This window comes from Siphateles boraxobius, unplaced genomic scaffold, assembly GCF_051911475.1.
Source record: "Siphateles boraxobius isolate OS27281-9 unplaced genomic scaffold, OSU_SipBor_1 22, whole genome shotgun sequence".
Taxonomy (NCBI): domain Eukaryota; kingdom Metazoa; phylum Chordata; class Actinopteri; order Cypriniformes; family Leuciscidae; genus Siphateles; species Siphateles boraxobius.
The window spans coordinates 13,960,801-13,974,633 of NW_027508833.1; the positions used below are offsets into that span (position 1 = coordinate 13,960,801).

Genomic DNA, 13,833 nt, shown 5'->3' on the forward strand with positions numbered 1-13,833 from the left:
GATCTGAATGAGTGGATGCAGGCCGCCATCTTGTATTCCCCCATATGTCTGGGGAAGTGGCTTGTCATGCAAATTCCATTGGTCATTTCTTTACTACTCGGAGGTAATTGGGCTTCCAAGTGAGACCCCAATATGTCAGTATCAACATGACGTCAAACATTACTGACAGAAAGGGAACTTTTAATTGATTAACTTTTTATCCTAAAATATGCACATCTGTTTTTTGATTTCAGCTCTGACACCAGGCTTTATACATTAATTGGCATGATGATTTCAGTGTGTGTCATTCATGGTGGTGTTGACCACACTTTTTTTCCAAATGACTGTTCCTGCAGCTTTGTGGGAAAAATACAGAACGTGCTGTCTTTGATGAAGTTGGAGACCAGTCCTTCAAAGAAAAACTACTCAAGGTAATCTTTTAAGACCATAATCTCACCTACAGCATCTATTTTAAAACATCGAAAAAGTCAGCTGTTTTAGTGACTGCTTGTTTTAGATAAAGGAGGCAGAGAACGTAGAACTGGCAAACAATGCCATAAGTAAGGCAGAGGACAGCCTGAGCATAATGGGAGCACTTCGAACTGTCAGATCGTTGCAAGAAAGAGATTTCTTGGTCCAGTCGGCCTTGGGTTTCTACACCAATGGACGTACTCGTGCTGCATTGGCACAGTAAGTTATTACCCCTTGACATCCAGTATGCTGACTTTTATACTGTCCTCTAAGAGATGCTCTAGGCACATGTTTTCTTTTCTTTTTTTTTCCTGAAGAGATATACACAGTTTTTAAAAACGTAATGACACATATTTGCTACATTTTATCTGTGAAATGAGTTCAGTCCCTTTAATAAAATCAACACATGATTTATCTCATCCATCCGTGATGTATAAAATATTTTATTATTTGGTCTGCCTGACCCACGGATATAGTCAAGTCACCTTTATTTATATAGCGTTTTTAACAATATGGACTGTTTCAAAGCAGCTTTACAGTGATAATAGGAAATTAAAGTAACAGAGATTGTTTTGTCTTTACAGCATCTCTAGAATAAAGTTATTGTCTAGCTAAAGTTAGTTGTGATGGATTCACTTTCGTCGCAACTATCAATATTTAACTTAGGGGCCGCTAACACGACACCGTTCTAACAGAAAACCTTTAATGCTCATTTGCATAAAACAGTGCCTGGTGGGTCTGAGAAATCTTTTCTTGCTTCCGCGTAGCCACGCGAATCGGAATTGTCCCGATACTGTTTTATCAGTACAGAGGGAAGGAGGCCTTCACTAGAGAGAGACTAGTGACACTTCAGGACTGCGTTGTCGTTTTGTCCAGGCACAGGTCCTTCATCAGATCCGGATACGGCCTGGAATTTTTGAGATCGCAATAGACGTGACGGACTATAATGTGTTAAGAGCTCGCTCAAGTACCGGGGAGCTAAACCATTTAGTGCTTTGTAAGTAATCAGCACTATTTAAAAATGTATATAATGTTTAATAGGGAGCCAATGCTGTCTTGACAGAACCGGGTTTTTTTTTTCATTGAGGGTATATGACGTAATTTAGATATATTTTTAAGATGAAAAAATGCGGTTTTACAGATACTAGACACGTGTGCGTATATATAACATGTATAATGTATATGTATATAACCGCGTTTCGCTCATTACAAATGTACACACATGCCAGGTACATTAGCATCGGCTAAACTTCACTTCGGACAAATCGGCATGATTAAAAAAACATATGTGATCATATTTTTCCTTTAGATAACAAGTAAATAGACTTAAAAGGGTACTATTAAAGGGTGTTGTAAACCTCTTTCTTCTTAAGTGTAGGAGACTTAGAAGCGAAGACCAGGAGACTCGGGGTTGTATCTTTTAAGCAGGATTCTTTAATTGCTGTAGTTTGCCTTGTCCAAAATCTTACCCAAGTCTAACTAAGGGAAACGTTCCCTTGCAATTTATACACATTTAGGGGCAGGGCTTAACATTGTGATGAACAGAGCATGTAAATGATGAATGAATGAATTAAACACTTGATACTGTGGACGCATAGATAGTATGCCAGTAGAACAAATCACAACATAATTGCTATTTCCTTTATCCACAGCCAGGGTTTACCAATCAAGTTACCGAACCATGAAGAATTATCTTCAGTCATCAGGTGTACTTTTGCTGAAAGATCAAGAATGTCTTGTTGGATTTTGTTCAAGTTCTCTGTTGGATCCATTAAACCAGTGCAGCACTCAGGCAACAGGACGGCGAACAGGACGGCCGAGGGACGTGAGAGAACGGCGCGAGGCCGATGGTGTGATTGCTAATGAGCAACACCTGTGAAGCAAACCGGTCTCGCATCTCTCACGGAGGAGCGGAAGCATAAAGGAGGAGCGACGACGTTGATGATCGAGAGAGGAACAGGCCTGTATTTTAGTTGTGTTTTGTTTTTGTATTTTATTTTAGCCAGCAGTCGTCCGCGAGGGGCTGCTGGCAGTTATATTTATTTTCGGTAGCCAGCAGTCGTCCGCGAGTAGCTGCTGGCTGTATTTTGGTTTGTTTGTTTTATTTTAAATAAAGTTTATTTAATTGTTCGCCGGTTCCCGCCTCCTTCTTCCCTGAACATTGCTACAACACCATAAGATGGTATTAATGCTCCAAGAGTTCTTGACCACCATGTTTATGCACAAGAGAGTCCTGGAATGCAGCCATCTGCTTCGTTGGTGGTAGGAGCTTAATTTTGTAGCTGTGGGGAGCTTGGGGTGGAGTGTGTATTTTCTCTGATAGCTGGTAGAACATAAACAAGGGTGCACCTTCCGTTGAATTGGCTGGGGAGGATGCTGTAGACAGAAGTTCCACATAACCAAAAAGTGTCAGTTGGTGGAGAGATCATACACAACTGATTTATTGCAAATAAATTGGGAAGGGAGGGGTTTCTGGAGAAACACTCTGCTAAGTCATTTTCCTCTTTCTTATCTGTTGTAGTAACGTACACATGGGATTCTGTTCCTCTTTCAATCACAAAGCTGCAACGTTCACAAGGAATTTCACCCAGCGGAGTCCATGCTGGAGCATTATATCCATGCACCAATAGAACATTATTGGCAGGAGTAGGTCTGTCATGATGGGAGTAGCTGATGTTAGTTTGCAGGATGGTAGTCCTGGAATGCAAAACGGAGAAGCTGGAGGAATTGTTGTGTTGTGACATGTATCCTTGTTGTATAATCCACTGGTATGATGATTGAATAAGGTACACGTGTCAGATTTTGAGATCGGGTGTGCCACCCAGGGGATTCCTGTTCCTACTGAAGGTGTGTGTGGCATGCAAACGTTTTTTTCAGCAAACAGGGCATTTCTTGACATATTCATCAGCTCTAAGAATATGTTGCTTCTGGAGTCCACACTTTGCGCGATGTCCATGATGCTTAGTAGGACACAGAGATGTATAAAGTACTAGAGTCCCAGACTCGAGTAAAAGTACAAGTGCTCTATCAAACAAGTGACTTGAGTAGAAGTTGAAGTGCTCTTTAAGCACCATACTTAAGTGGAAGTACTAAAGTATTCAACAATTTTTGTACTTAAGTATTGCAAGTAGTTTATTTTAAAATGTACTACTCAAGTACTGAAAGTAAAAGTACAAGTATTGTTTTATGTAGTTATTAAAGAAAGCAGTCAAAAGTTTGAACATCATATTGTTTATTCAAAAGGTTTAGCCAGTAGGCCAAAGTGGCCACATTCAAGTATTTCTTATGTAAAAACAAAAGTGATTAGAGCACCTAAAAACACTGAGCTTAACTCTTTGTATACAAAAACAGACCAAGTATGCCCTTCCCCCTTTAAAGCATCCCTCCCCTCTCTTCCCTGCTTGTGCTTTATTTTATCCACAGCTTATTCCCTTCTTAAACTAGTGTGCATAAAGCAATCATTTTTTGGAAGTTACACATTTACTTTTCATCCTCAACTTGTTAGGGGAACTAAAGATCTCAAAGGCCAGTAGGCCACATTCAAGTATTTCTTATGTAAAAACAAAAGTGATTAGAGCACCTAACACTGAGATTAACTCTTTGTAAACAAAAACAGATTAAGTATGCCCTTCCCCCTTTAAAGCATCCCGCCCCTCTCTTCCCTGCTTGTGTTTTTTTATGCACAGCTTATTCCCTTCTTAAACTGGTATGCATAAAGCAGTCATATTTAGGAAGTTAGAAACCTTTTGTCTATCCTCAAAAGTAGTTGGTTTTCCAAATTGAATGTATTCAGTCTCGCTCTTCTAGGGCTAAAGACTAGTCCTGCGATACTAAAAAGCCTCTCGCAGGCTGCTGATGCTGGAAGGGGTGTGTTTAACTTAACAGACAATTTGCACACAGCTGGAAAAGACTTGAGCAAGTCCATGTTATCTGCTGAACAGGACAAGTACGCATCTAGCTGTTTGATGGCGTCTTGTGCCTTCGAACCCTGCATGCCAGAAAAGAAGTCGTCCTCTTCGAATGAGCTGGACCTGTTGACCTCACCGGACTGCAACGAGGGGTCTTCAATGCGTCGTTTGATATAGTCCATTCCTGAAATATAAGAGTGTTCTATAAACAATAATAGTTTCAACCCATCATGACAGTAACCACAGATTTGACATGATGACATTGTCAGTAAGAGAATGATTTTAATGGAAATGACGACTCTATACTTTAAATAATTCCCTTAAACAAAAATCCACCTTTTGCAGAATTTACAGCCTGGCAGACCTTAGACAGGAAGGCTTGGCCTTCATACTACTAGTGAGTCTCTGCGTTGTGTATTTTTTTCTTTCATGATAGTTGGTTCGACAGTGGGTCTAGTTGTTTTCTTGAGGTTGTGGCTTCATACGCAGGTGAGGAGGTTGGTGCGTATGGGTCTCGGGACAGTCATCAAGATGTGTCTGCACAGAGTAAGAAAGAAAAACAAAAGACAGTAGATCAGTATTTGTTCAAACACTAGGATTGTGAACTTTTTCTAAGTCTGCTAAACAGTAGAGCAGTATTTGTTCAAACACTAGGGTTGTAAACTTTTCTGAGTCTGCTATTGTTGTTCCCTCTTTCCCTATTTCTTAAACCCTTTGACACCTAAGGAACAGTGAGGTAAGGATGGACTAGGATAGGGAAGGCCTATGAGGGAAGTCTTCACCCCAGGGTTAACCTCCGACGCCTGCTGCATTCGGTTCTTCCCGGGGCTCCTCACTGGTTCCGTGTCCTAACCTATCGTAGGTGGGGGAACAACTTTACAGTGTGACACGTGAGACCAGGTTTTCCTTCCCTGACACAATACTGCAGCTGCTGTAATCAACATCACTTGATGTGGTCCATGCCACTTAGGCTCTAATGGCTTGTTTCTGAATTACTTTATCATGAACCATTGACCTTGGATGATTGTGTGTCCACCTTCTGGTGGAGTCTGCCAACATGACTCAACTCTCTCTCTGGCACTCTGTACCGCCTTTGTTATGTTTTCACAGTAAGCAATCAGGGCATCTGAGGCAATGTGTACATCAGCATTTCTAAGATCAATCAGACCTGGCATCTGCATGGGGCGTCCAGTAATAATCTCATGAGGGCTCAGTCCTACTGTTCTGTTAGGTGATGCTCTCATACTACACAGTGCTGCTGGCAGCGCTTCGACCCATGGTACTTCTTCCTGATGCATTTTGCTTAGCCTGGTTTTGATTGTTCTGTTCGATCGTTCAACCTGTCCTGATGCTTGTGGCCTGTATGGGCAGTGAAGATTCCACTTAATCTTCAAAATTCTCGACACTTCCTTGACTACCTGTCCTGTGAAGTGTGTACCTTGATCTGAGTCAATGCAATCTGGTAATCCCCATCTGGGAAAGAAATCAGTGACAAGACATTTAGCAGTATGTGCAGCTGTAGCACTCCCTGTTGGATAAGCTTCTATCCATCTTGAGAAATTATCTATTACTACCAAAACATCAGTTTTTCCCTTACAACGAGGCAATGATATGTAATCAACTTGCAGGTGATGGTCCTGGTGGGGCTGGGGTATGTGCTGCTGGTGTAGTGGCTGCTGGTACATCATTATTTTCCTGACATGTAACACACCTCTAGGCTGTTTCTGTGGCTACATTTCATTTGAGAACCTGTGATTCATCGTTGCTGGACCACTGTGACCCAAATTGTGTATTTGTTGAGCCAAATATGGCAACAGTGATTCGGGAGCGACATACTTTCCCCCTTTGGTCCAGCAACCGGATGAATCCACTGTGGCTCCTTTGTCTAACCATGTCCATGCTTCATACAGAGGAACGTCTTTGTACAGATCAATTATTGATTCAGGAGGCAGAATTGTCTTCTGTGCTGTACTACCTGAACACACTTGTATAGTCGCATAGAAACAAGGCTGTTTAGCCGCTACATTAGCAAGAGAGTTACCTTTAGCTTCTGTAGTATTAGTTGTGAGATGTGCTTTGTGGGGCAGTCATGGCCTAATGGTAGCAGAGTTGGACTGGTGACCCAAAGGTTGCTGGTTCAATTCCAGTACCGGCAGGAATATGACTGAGGTGTCCTTGAGCAAGGCACCTAACCCCCAATCGCTCCCCGGGCGCCACTCAAGGCTGCCCGCTGCTCCGGGTGTGTGTATCCACGTTTGCAGTGTGTGTGTGTACACTACTCACTACTCTGCTCCTAATGTGTGTGCACTTACTTGGATGGGTTAAATGCAGAGGTCAAATTCCAAGTATGGGTTACCATACTTGGCCATCACGTGTCACTTTCACTTTCACTTTCACTTTCACTTTGATCACTGCAAATTTCTTTCGAAGTTTCATGGCAAACATTAGATCTTTCACTAATCCAGCATGCTTAATGGGGGATCCAGCAGAAGTTAGAAACTGTCTGGTTTGCCAAATGACACCAAAATCATGAATTACCCCAAAAGCATACCTGGAATCTGTATAGATATTTGCAACCGATCCTGAAGTTAGCGTACATGCTCTTGTTAGGGCTACTAGTTCTGCAGCTTGAGCTGAAAAGTGATCTGGAAGACGTCCGGAAGCTAACTCTTCCGTGGTGGACATTACTGCATAACCTGCTCGTCTGTTACCTTCAATTACTGGAGCTGAATCGTCAACAAACAACTCAAATTCTGAATTCTCTATGAGAATTTCTTTTACTTCACTCGTAGGTGTATATAAGCGTAACACAATCGTGAGTCATTTCTCCCAAACTGGAGGAGGTTACAGAAGTGACCTTTGCTTGATTCTTTAGTGTGGACACTGCATGAGGGCATTTTACATTTACAGTCTGACCTAACACCATTATTGTTGAAGCCTGAAGAGCCAGATGAACTGCCTGCAATGCTCTAAGACATGGGCCCATACCTTGAGTGACTATGTCAAGTTTACCAGAATAGTAATGAATTGGGTGTAAACTGCCCCCATGATCTTGCATTAGACATGCAGTCATAAAGCCCAAGTGTTCATGGTCATAAAGCACAAAGGGTCTATCAGATTGGGCAATTCCTAATGCTGATGCTTGACATAGTGCTCTCTTTAAATCATTGAATGCTTTGAGGTGAAGTTCTTCCATACAAACAGTATCTGAATCTTTACCATGGCCTTTCAACAAGTCATAGAGAGGCTGAACAATCAAGGCATATTCTTCAATCCACCGTCTACAGTAACCTGCTGTTCCTAAAAATGAGCAGAGTGTTTTAATGGTAGTAGGCGGAGGTATGGTTTTGACTGAAGCTGCTCGATCCTGTGTATTGGATCTATTTCCTGCACCAATTGTTTGACACAGAAATGTGACTTGCTTTTTAGCAATTTGAGCTTTGTGAAAGCTGCATTTGTGTCCTTCTTTATGCAAATAGTCCAACAATGCTGCCAATTCAGTTTGATGCACCTTGTGATCTGTTTAGGTTATCAAAATATCATCGAAATATTGGATCATAGTGGACTGTTTTACCGGACATTCTGGGTCACACAAATCTCGTCTGACAGCCTGATGGTATATGGTTGGGGAGTTTTGAAATACCTGTGGCAAACGTGTCCACTGGTATTGCTCATAGTCAGTGTTAGGGGTAACGATTTACAAAGTAACGGATTACAGTAACGATATTACTTTTTTGGGTAATGAAGTAAAGTAACACATTAAACTAAAAATATCGGTAACTACACTACTTTATTATTCTATAGGAACACGCTTTCCTGCGTTACCCAAGCCGTGTTTGCCTGTGTGTTAAGTTCTGTCTAGTGGTGCATGCGCACCGTTGCCATAGAGATCGATTTGAGACATAGCTGCCGGTGGCGAAGGAGAGAGGGAAATGGAGACGGAGTCAGGGGGTTTCGGCCAGTGGCGATATTCACATTACTTTCAGTTTATTGCTCGAAAGGACAAAAATATTTGTGTGAAATGCACTCTAGTAAACCTTAAGATTATTAATTGTGACATTAGAACAAAATATGTGGATATAAAAACATTTATGTAGGCTATAGAACTAAATTAACGATCTCTTAAATATTTTCTAATTTCACTAAACATTTCATTAAGTTTCGTGGACATTTTTTTAAAACATGGATTTTAGGCTCATTGTGTAAACATAAGCAACTGATTTAGACACGCAAACTGGGTGCCGGTGCGGTGAGACTGGGTGCGCGCTGCACGCGCTGTTACAAAAATGCCGCGCACACCGCCAAGAGAAATGGGGTCTTGAGCACCCAACGCGCAAGATCGCCCACACCACAATGACATAATTTTTGCCGCACGCACCTTCGCGCTCGTGCGGACGCATCGAGTATAAACAAGGCTCGCTTTCTCAAGTCTTGGGTAACACAAAACGAAATGAACAGGCTTGTTGCAGGGTTCATTGTAGAAGACATACTTCCCCTGTCGACCATTAATCGCCCAGGTTTAGAAAAATGCATTTTAAATTAAGATTAAGAATTTTATGGGATAAAGTGACCTTTATTTTATTATTTTTCATTGCCCACTTAATTTTTTGTTTTTATTGCCATGATTCGTATAAAAAGCTGGTTTTGTTCTCAGGAGAAGAGTTTTATTCTCATGTTTCCCAAAGCCTGTGTTTTGAAACTTGTGTGTGTTGACCCCATTTTAAAATGATCGCACCATAGCCTCCTTTATCCTGTTGTTTGTGGATTTTACAGTGAGACATATGTCTTTGTGCAGACAGGGATATTGTTCTTTCATGCCATTTTGTATAAATTTGTACAATAAACACTATGCAGACAGGCTAAGTGATGATAGGGCTATGATGTTTGTCCATGTATCTACACGGTAAATTAAGAAACGGGAAAGTAAAGTAATAAGTAGTGAAGTTACTTTTCAAACGCAGTAACTAGTAAAGTAATCTCATTACAATTTACAGAAGTAATTGGTAACTAGTAACTAATTACTTTTTTTGAGTAACTACCCCAACACTGCTCATAGTCAACTGTGAAAGCTAACCATGGCTGGCTGTCAGAGTGCAATGGTACAGAAAATAATCCATTAGACATCAATTACTGAAAAAATCTGACACTCTAATGGTAAGCCATTACAAATTGTGGACGGATCTGCCACTAGGGGGGTGATTTTATCAATATGTTTATTTGCTACTCTGTAGTCTGTGGTGAGTCTCCATGTCCCATTGGATTTCTTGATGGGCCATATGGTTGAATTACATGGACTGTTGGTTTTAACTAGCACTCCTTGCGTCAGCAATTTTTCTAAAATAGGCTTGATCCCATGTATAGCTTCCTTATTGATCGGATATTTTTTGGTGACCGGAGGTGGAGTTCCTGTCAATTTGACTGGTTCTACACCTGTCAATAATCCACAATCATCCTTTAGCCCAAATTGGATGATTCTGTAAGAAAGCATACTCTAGAGGGATTGCATTATTGGTAGAAACTTGTGCAGAGGAAATTTTGAGGCTAGCAGATTCTGAGGACATGTCTAAAGTTAGATGTACTTGTCTCAGGAGATTTAATGGTTCACATAGCAGTTTTTTAGTCAGAGTTTTCGGGCCAAATTGTACCTCTATGTGCGAGGTTTCATACAAAACAGAATCTTCACCTATCACGCCAGTTAAACAAAGTTTGGTTTTCTTGTATGGGATAAACCCGGTTTAAACCTTTAGTTTAAACCGGTACGGTTTAAACCTATAGCCAATTTTGTAGGAATTACTGTAATTTCTGCACCTGTATCAAGCAAAAACTCAATCTCTTTCTCTTGTATGCTACCTTTCACAAAAATTATTTTGTCATTATGATGGATCAAAGCCTGAGATTGGAGCCTACCTAGAGATTGGCATGGGGTACTTTCCATAAGATCATCTTTCAATGCAAATCAAACCAGCTATTAGGCTAACTGAAATAAAACCATGACAATCTCTAGGTATGGTGAAGGGTGTGTGATGATGTGGGTCTATTTTAATTCCAAAGGCCAAGGGATCCTTTATCAGGATGCATATTATCCTGGATCCATGAAATAACTGGCCTTTAAAAATAAAAATCTGCCTGTCTCTATGGGAATTTAACATAGGGGTGTCCTGACTTATGCACCCTGTATTTTAAGGAAGAACATTTATTTATTTATGATACATTATTCATTCACAAAGAAAATTGGTGTCCTTAAAGGTTGGATTTTTCCTCATTTTTTAAATTAAGGCATTAAGATCAATTTCCAAAAGATGATTTTTTTATTCCTCTTTTTAGGCAACTTTAGCATGGGTGTCCTAACTTATTCACATCACTGTATATCTAGAAATGGCAAAGCTCTTCTGTATTCGGCCACAAGGCCATCTGACCAGATACGAATCAGTGGTCCTTTGTCATCGAGCACACTTTCAGAGTCATCCACTATTCCACTGTACGTTACGGCTGACTGGTAAAATCTCTCAGTATATTCGCTCACATTTTCTTCTTTCTTTTGTACACAGCTAGTAATTCTAGACCAATCTATTGGTCCTAGATATTCTTTAGGATTTTCAAAACACATTCTCTCATATCACTTCTACTTGCATGTTGTACGGAGAACGGGTACTGGCTCTGCCTCAGGCTCTGGAACTGCAGACACTGGCTCCGGCCCTGGAACAGGAGACACTGGTTCCGGCTCTGGAACAGGAGACACTGGCTCCGGCTCTGGAACAGGAGACACTGGTTCCGGCTCTGGAACAGGAGACACTGGCTCCGGCTCTGGAACAGGAGACACGGGCATGTCCAGGATCCGAGCCAGATGCTCCAGATAGTCCAGGTCCATGAAGGCAGACGGCACTGGCTCTGCCTCCGGCTCTGGAACGGGTACTGGCTCTGCCTCCGGCTCTGGAACGGGTACTGGCTCTGCCTCCGGCTCTGGAACGGGTACTGGCTCTGCCTCCGGCTCTGGAACGGGTACTGGCTCTGCCTCCGGGGGTACTGGTTCCGCCTCCGGCTCTGGAACGGGTACTGGCTTCGCCTCCGGCTCTGGAACGGGTACTGGCTCCGCCTCCGGTTCTGGAACGGGTACTGGCCCCGCCTCCGGTTCTGGAACGGGTACTGGCTCCGCCTCCGGCTCTGGAACGGGCACTGGCTCTGCCTCCGGCTCTGGAACGGGCACTGGCTCTGCCTCCGGCTCTGGAACGGGCATTGGCTCTGCCTCAGGCTCATGAATGGGCACTGGCTCTGCCTCAGGCTCTGGAACTGCAGACACTGGCTCCGGCCCTGGAACAGGAGACACTGGTTCCGGCTCTGGAACAGGAGACACGGGCATGTCCAGGATCCGAGCCAGATGCTCCAGACAGTCCAGGTCCATGAAGGCAGACGGCACTGGCTCTGCCTCCGGCTCTGGAACGGGTACTGGCTCTGCCTCCGGCTCTGGAACGGGCATTGGCTCTGCCTCAGGCTCATGAACGGGCACTGGCTCTGCCTCAGGCTCTGGAACTGCAGACACTGGCTCCGGCCCTGGAACAGGAGACACTGGTTCCGGCTCTGGAACAGGAGACACGGGCATGTCCAGGATCCGAGCCAGATGCTCCAGACAGTCCAGGTCCATGAAGGCAGACAGCACTGGCTCTGCCACCGCAGGGAACTACACTAACATTTTCCACTGGTGGCACTTGCGCTACTAACTTTTTCAGTTACTAGCTTAAAACATGATTTGGTCGCACAAATTATTTATATAGTAAGCCGCTCTGGATAATAATGACCAATAGTGAAACTGTATTGCATACAGATGTGCTTTTTATTTTACTCTCCATCTTTTAAAACACATGCCTTCTTGTTTTCTTTAAAAATGGTTGGGGATAGATTTACTGCAATAGAAAATACAGTAGCCTACACAATAAAGTGCTAAATTAATTTCTTTTGGATTTCACCATGCTATGGTTGGCACAGATGGGCAGACTTCTGAACTCTTAAGGAAAAGTAAAATAAATATAATATGTCATTGTGAAGCTTCAATGATTCGTGTTTGAATTGTTTTGACGCAGTTACAAATTTGGACAGTCCTGCAATTGAAGGCCCACAGAATTTACAGTAGGGCTGCACGATATTGGTAAAAAAATGACATTGCGATATTTGATTTTTCTGCGATATATATTGCGATATAAAAACAATTTCACCAGATGACTTGAATAGCTCTACTTGGAAAGAATGAATCATTCTAGAATGACTCTTGAGTTCAGTGTTGGACAGATCAGTTGTTATTTTAACCATTCATTAAAGTGAATCGGTTCAAAGGAGTCAGTTCGCGAATTGGACGTGTCATTAACGGACCACGGCACACGTTGTGTGATTATCCAGGCAGTTTAGGACATCGCACAAGATTTGTCTCAACACAGAAAACATTTCATCACCAGATAGATTTTTTGTTTTGTTTATTGAAAGAGTGGTTTATGCCATCTGAATGTGTGGAAAGCTTTTCAGAGAAGATGAGGCAACGTTATTTTAGCACAATTCACAACCAGTGGTAGTTCAGAAAAAAAAAAACTTCGGTCTTCCGACCTTTTACCATCGTGTATTCTCAAAGATATTCAGTCAACTCAATTCATTATTATGAGCGAGGGAGGGAGAGAGAGCGCGCGCGCGACTGGGGCTTTCACTCTCTCTGCTCGTTCTCTCAGTTAAACAAGCGCGAAGCCAACTTGATGTGTTGAATGCTCAGAGCGCGTTATAAAACGTATTCTTAAAATACACATTTCTGTTTTAATAAATGCTCATAGTAAATCATAGCATATTGCCTAAAACATTAGGTAGGTACAAAAATAATCAAACGGTGATACATTTGCGACCCATTAAAAATTAGGGTCGCAATGGCATTTCAAAAGGTCGCATATGCGACCATTTTGGTCGCAGTGTAGTTCCCTGCTCCGGCTCTGGAACGGGTACTGGCTCTGCCTACGGCTCTGGAACGGATACTGGCTCCGCCTCCGGCTCTGGAACGGGTACTGGCTCCGCCTCCGGCTCTGGAACGGGTACTGGCTCCGCCTCCGGCTCCGGAACGGGTACTGGCTCCGCCTCCGGCTCTGGAACGGGCACTGGCTCCGCCTCCGGCTCTGGAACGGGCATTGGCTCTGCCTCCGGTTCTGGAACGGGCACTGGCTCTGCCTCCGGCTCTGGAACGGGCACAGGCTCTGCCTCCGGCTCTGGAACAGCAGACACTGGCTCCGGCTCTGGAACAGGAGACACTGGCTCCGGCTCTGGAACAGGAGACACTGGCTCCGGCTCTGGAACAGGAGACACGGGCATGTCCAGGATCCGAGCCAGACGCTCCAGATAGTCCAGGTCCATGAAGGCAGACGGCACTGGCTCTGCCTCCGGCTCTGGAACGGGTACTGGCTCCGCCTCCGGCTCTGGAACGGGCACTGGCTCCGCCTCCGGCTCTGGAACG

General features: G+C 43.2%; 1 long non-coding RNA gene across 1 annotated transcript in view; it reads left to right on the forward strand.

The window, feature by feature from the left end:
* Positions 1-271: 271 nt before the first annotated feature.
* LOC143746356 (uncharacterized) overlaps positions 272-13,833 on the forward strand; it is a 37,307-nt gene continuing 23,745 nt past the window's right edge. Inside the window, exons 1-2 of the long non-coding RNA XR_013206509.1 lie at positions 272-410; positions 497-669. This is a non-coding gene — a long non-coding RNA (uncharacterized LOC143746356). The remainder of the gene's footprint in view (positions 411-496; positions 670-13,833) is intronic.